The sequence below is a fragment of the Amblyomma americanum genome, chromosome 1 (genome assembly GCF_052857255.1).
Source record: "Amblyomma americanum isolate KBUSLIRL-KWMA chromosome 1, ASM5285725v1, whole genome shotgun sequence".
NCBI classification, from domain to species: domain Eukaryota; kingdom Metazoa; phylum Arthropoda; class Arachnida; order Ixodida; family Ixodidae; genus Amblyomma; species Amblyomma americanum.
Window position 1 is genome coordinate 10,704,554 of NC_135497.1, and position 6,762 is coordinate 10,711,315.

Genomic DNA, 6,762 nt, shown 5'->3' on the forward strand with positions numbered 1-6,762 from the left:
TTGAGCGCACAAAACTTTTTCGTGGAAAATTACACAAAGGAAAGAGGACTGCGGTGCTCGACAGAGAAATCGGAGCTCCTCAGAATCGGCAGAGATCCCACCCAAGCAACCCTGGAAGTAACCCTCGAGGGTCAACTCATACCCGAAAAGAACATCATAAGAATCTTGGGCATGTGGCTTCAAGGCAGCCGCAAATGCAGTCACACCATTAGCCTGCTAAGCAAAGCGGCAGAGCAGATGGGCCGCATGATCAACCGCGTCTCTCAAAAGAGATACGGCATGAGAGAGGAAGACACCCTCAAGCTAGTAAACAGCCTCATAGTCAGCCGAGTTACGTACTCCCTGCCGTAGCACGCAACCACAAAGGCGGAAAGAGAACAATCCGACACCATCCTGAGGAAGGCTTACAAGACGGCTCTCCACTTACCCAGAAACACGTCAACCGAGAAACTGCTACAATTAGGCATCAGCAACACTTTCGACGAACTCGCGGAAGCGCTGCTGGGAGCACAAAAAGTCAGACTAAGAGGCACTCCTGCGGGACGGGCGCTCCTGAAAAGGCTGGGTCGGGACATTCGCGGACTGACAGACAAATACGCGGAGATGCCGGACCACCTTAGAGAAAACTTTAACGTTAAGCCCATACCGAGAAATATTGACCCTAACCTTCACGCAAACCGACGCAAGCCTAGGGCGGAGTACGTAGAGAAAACGCTAGCCTCGGAAGAAAACACAGTATACACGGACGCTGCCGTCTACCCGTGCGGGTCAGAACACGCAGCCGCACTGGTAGTCGTAGACAGCAAAGGAAGAATGCTAACGAGCGCCGCAGCAAAAGTCGCGGGCGCAGCGGAGGCCGAGGAAATTGCCGTCGCGCTGGCGGCAGCAAAAGGCTACAGAACCGGTCGCCCACTCAACATACTAACAGATTCGAAAGAAACGTGCAAAAACTATACAAAGGGCAGAGTCAGCAAAACGGCCCTTAGGATACTCGGCGGGGTAGCCCCTGCAGGGTCGGAAAAACTCAGACATAATTTAATTTGGATCCCAGGCCACGCGGGAATAGAGGGGAACGAAAGGGCGGACAGCTTAGCTCGAGGGGAAGCAATCCGAGCCGGCCAGTCACACGCCCCGGGTCTTCACCTTCAAGCCTGCGAGGGGGGATACACAGCACTTTTAAACCTATGCAAAGGCGTCAGGATTAGATACCCGCCACCACACAAAGCTCTGACAAAGGAGGAGGCCACTGCTTGGCGCAGATTGCAAACGAACTCCTTCCCCAATTTATATATACTAAGCAAAATGTACCCATCACAATACAGGGACACCTGTCCGTGGTGCGGAGCCATACCCACTTTCTACCACATCACATGGGAATGCGAACGTAACGAGGCATTTCACAAACACAAACACCCGAGTGCGGAGCAATGGGAGAGCCGTCTCACCAGCAGCGAGCTCACGGCCCAGAGGGTCTTTATAGAGCACGCGACCGGTGCAGCACGACTCAGTGGAGCCTTGGAATAGGGGCCCACCCTTGCTGAAAGAAGACTCTAGTCGCCGGCGCAAGCACGAAGACGACGGAGCCTTCGATCCGCGAATCCCTTTGGAAATCAATAAATGTTTTCACTCACTCACTCTTAAATCCTAGGTTTTGCGGAAAACAGAATGCAGATTAATCACAAAGTGAACATATGTGTTGGTGTTTACAAGAGCGCGCGTTTCAAGCAAGTTTTGTTGTTTTCCTTATAACAATAACAATAATAGAAATCCCGTTGATCGCACTTCGTTCTTGTTGATTTGGTGGGATTAAAATGAACGTGCCATATTTCCAGTAGCATAGCAGGCGAAAGGGGGGTGGGGGTGGGCTCAGTATAGGGAAAGGGGGCCTGCATGCGCATTAGCCCAGGGCCCTCATTTTTCTTAACCCAGCCCTGATTATATGGACTGGAAAACACAGGTTCATTCCGCAGTTGTGGTCTCACATATATATGCTAAACACAAATATGTTCCACATGCACACATTCCGCAATGGACCTTGTTAGTTTCTTATCCTGTGCACTTGCAGTGCGAGCTGACATGACAAGAAAAGGTTCTACAGCCTTTTCTATGAGGTAAACATCTGTAGAATGTTAGTAGTACGCTACATTTCCTAGAATTCATGGGCCACTGCGACCACACAGGGCAAGCATTCCCTTCTTGATCGAGTTCCTTAATTGTTTCACCTATTGTAGTTATAGGCAAGCAAAACACAGATTGATGTGAAAAAGAAATATTGCAATGCATGTTGAAGGAACGGCGGCCAGGCAAGCTGACATTTGATAAACCGAGGTGATCAAGCCATAACCCACAGCTCTTTCTGCAGTATGCAGAGGGGAGTGAATATTGGTTGGGAGATATGCAATCACTGGTTTGCTCTGAAAACTGCATGAGTATGAATATGGCATTAAAGAAACCTACTTAGAAGAGGTATGCACATAAGCGGCTACCTCTTCAATGCTATTATGTTGTGAGGAGCGCTCAGCAAACAAGTGAAATAAGGACTCTTGCATGTGTCATCTTGTATGCAAGCTCTGCAAACAAAATACACACAGACAACATGGTTTCTTTCAAGGTGTTTTGTCAGGGACATCAGAAACCTCTTTCACTTGTATGTTGTACTACAGGCTTCACTAAACACGAAGAAAAAAATTTTCTATGCTGCCTCCGTCTATGCACTTTTGTCCTTAAAAAACACATTTTGGAGTGAATGTACGTGCTAGTTCATACAACACTTCTTGTCGAATCATCATGTGTCCTTGAATGTATATTTTGGAACATTTTATAGATTTACACAAGTATGCATCTTTAACACAGGACTTGTTAGCTGGGTGGCTCAGTGACTCTGGCACTTGGCTGTTCATCCCAAGGTCAAACGTATCATCCTGGCTGCGGCGGCCTCTTATTGATAAAGGTGAAGTACGAAAATGCCCATGTTCTGTGCAACGGCAGTGCACGTTAAAGAACCCCAGGTGGCCCAAATTAATCCGGAGCCCTCCACTAGGTGCCCCTCACAGCCCATATATGCGTTGCTTCAGCACCTTACCCAACAAACACAAAACCTTCTCAAAATCTCCCAGAAATAGCCTATCAGGACATTTGGGATCTCCCCTGGAGGTGCTCATTTTTCCCGAACATATCCAAAAAACGTCCCCACAACTTGCCGTGTCCAAAAAGTTGTGCGTCCCAGGGAAAGCCCAAAAGGTTAATGCTCGATTTCTCGGCTCTGGCTGAATTAAATTATTGCTTCTTTTTCATGCAGACTTCAGGCATCTAAGCGCACATATGTGCCAAATATCAGGCACATGCTTACGTTACAGGTGCTGTCATACATCTTTCCATTCGCGTGAATGCATGCTGGCTCGGTCATTCGGACTTACCTGTTTAAATGAAACGCGCTTTAACAAGGTGAAAAGTTGGACTGGTTGGTGCATGACCTTGAGACGGGAGCAGCGTAGCACGAAACAAAGAGAGAGGCGGGAGTCGACGCTAACAACCAGATTTTTAATGCACCTTCGTCGATTATATACATCTCGCTCGTGCAATAAGGAAAGGACAGAAGCAACAAACGCAAAAGATGTACACGTGGAAAATTATTAAGACATCGAACGCAGATAATCTACTTCTCTGTCACGAAGCGCTATTGAAGGTATGCTGACGCATACGTCGCTCTTTGGTGGGATGTTGAAGGCTTCTTCAATCTCCCTGATCCGTTCACAAAATATGACGTGATGACCATTGTGCCGATAAGCTGCGGAGCGCATTCGTGCTCTCTGCAATGTTTTGCTAATTCACTGCTTATGGCGCCCTTCAGGGATCTTTTGTGCTCTGGAAGCCGTTCATTCAAACAGCGTCCTATTTGACCAATGTAGGTGCGTCCGCATGACAGAGATATTTCATAAGCCCCACTTTTCACACATTTCACATGTATTTTTTTTCGGTACTTTTTCTTGCATTGATTTTTTCTTTGCTCGCTGTTGACTTTGGCGCACAGGCTTCTTAACTTGTTGGGTGCTGACATGAGCACTTTTACACCAGCTGTCGCGCCTACGTTTGTGAGACCGTGGGAAATGTCATTAATGTAAGGAATGAAGGCGTACGGCTTCCTTTGTTCTGATGTGGTTGTGACATATTTTTTGCCGCTAAGTGCTTGGTCTGAACATGACACCATCGCTGTCATGGGCAGCGCATATAGAAATCATCAACTCTGAAGCCTTGCGCACCCTGGGCTACATGGGGCGTAACTTAAGGAACTCATCAGCAGAAATGAAAAAAACTGGCATACTTAACGTTCATCACACCAAAGCAGCCATCTGGAATCAATCACAAGCATACCTCGCCGATACCAACGAATCCATTCGAATCCACGCTGCACGATTTATCTCCTCGACATTTTGAAAACAATTCAGCGTCACTTGATCAAAAAACCTTGAACTCCCATCCCTCGCATCACGCCGGCGCATATCTAGTCTGTGCATTAATCAACTTTAACAGCCATCATGCCTGGACAGGGTTCGCCCACCCCATCCTAACACCATAACCAATTCGTACCCTTCTACTCCTCACGGGACCTTCCAGCTCGGAGGGATGACCCTCATTAGACTTGCTAGACCCTGCCAATGATGTCCAGACGAAGACAAGTCCTCTCGTCGAAACGTTGGCAAGCACCTCTGAGGCTTTCCCATCCCTTGTTCACTTTGTGACATGAACCTTAATCATGCAAGATCATGCATTTTAAACCACAACCAGTCTTTAAAAAAAACACTGAGGACAACGCTATAAAAAATTTCTTTGTTAGTAAAATCCGATAGTTCTGCATTTTGTGCCTTTGTTGCCTCTTGGCCGGCAGCGATAGCTGCACTTATTGCTAAGAAATTTGGATTGGAAGCCGAAAAACTTTTTCCCTCCGCTAAGATTCACACTATGGACTCTCTGAGGACGAAATACGGGACCAGTGACGTAAAGCGGCGGAAACGGAAACGAGGTCTCCGAGATAGCTGCGGCGAGCGCTGCGCTCCCACCTAGCAGCAGCTGAAATGACTGCCAGCCGGACGTTGAAGGCTTCTATCAGCCGTTGTCGCTTCGATTACGTTTGCACCAACGTTACGATGGATCTCGTTCCCGATTCCGACAACGAAGTTCTCCAAAGAACTGCGGCCTGCATTTAGCGACCTCAACGCCACACAGCGTGCGATGCTTTTGAGCGCTGGGGCGGCGGGTCTGGCAAGAAAGTCCTAGCGCCGAGGAGTCGACAGCGTCGCTGTCATTGCCGAGCCACCGTCACGACTGACGTGTAGCGAATGGTGCGTGCGGGCATATTTGAATCCTGTAATAATAGTCCTCGTAGTGCTGGTTATGCAGCTAGCCCATCGTCTTGGTACGTTGACGATGCGAACACGCCGAGCGGTGCGTTTGCTAGCATGGAGACGCGTTGAAGATCGGCTATACTCAACTCATTTTCCTTGTCGCAGTTGCGTGCCGTTGCACTAACTTCGTCCGAGGAGCACTTAGGGAGGCATTTGGAGACCCTCTGCTGCTCCGCCCTTGTAAATAGAGGCGCATAACGAAGCCATGCGGGCACGCAGAACGCATAGCCACGAAGCACCCCAATACATACCGGAACTCAGCTGGCCGCCTATTGCGCGCGAAGGGCAGGTTTTCTTAGACTTGCAACATTCAGGTAGTCTTGTTTCTACCTTCCTCGTGTGATAAAAGCGCACTAGTGGTTTCAAAACAAAACTTGCATACTTCAATATCGACCAAGTACTTAACCTTCATGCACATTTGTCAGCCTCAGATACCTGGGGTCTCTTTTCTCCTGTTTCATCATCACGCTTTTACTTGCGAGATTGCCCTGTGGCGGCAACGCCTGTATTTTAGTTATCACTCTTTTCTACCTTACAAGAGCTTTGTTTCCAGAAAGAGCGGTGTTTTTGTGTTTAGGAGCTGGTAGTCTATCGATACAAACCAACTCCAATTTCTCCTCAGTTTCTCTTGAACACTAATTCCTACACGCACCCTAGCAACGAAAAGTTCATTGTTCCCCCACACAATAGTATTATGGAATTCCCTGCCCGACAGCATAGTAACGTGCACAGACAGAACAAACTTCCGCGATAAACTGAAAAGTCATATTATCTAATACGTCATTTCGCCTGATCAAACTGCACTACCTGCCTTATCTTCGCTTTGCCATACATTTGGTTATTGATTGTTTGCTGTTATTCCTGCACCTTGCCGTAATTTTCCCCTTTTGTCGTTTTCTCTTGCTTGTTTGCGTTGTGTTTTGCTTTTTTCTTTCTTTTTTTTCGAGCTTGTTCAAGAAATTTTAAACACATGTTAACATGCCTCCCTTATGTAATGCCTTCGGGTCCTTAAAGAGAAAATATATGAAATGAAATGAAAAAATTAGGATTAACGCCACGAAACGTCGCGTCACTTCACCAGCGTCAGCAAAAACAGGCCCACATTAAGTAACTGAGGGTACACTTAACCGCTGATTTGACATGCAAAGTATGTTCACTACAACGTGTGGTCAGCAAGACTTGTAAGACTATATATAGCTCCTTCAAACGTTGTTTTTGGCTAACTCTGATGCAAAGTTGCCCGTGGCTGCGCCCGTTTCACGAGTGCAACCACATTTGCCGCCACCTATCCATGTATTACCGTTTCCTCAAAACCAACCCTGCGCGGGCAAAGCACGGTGAAATATTCTCCACTTAGGGA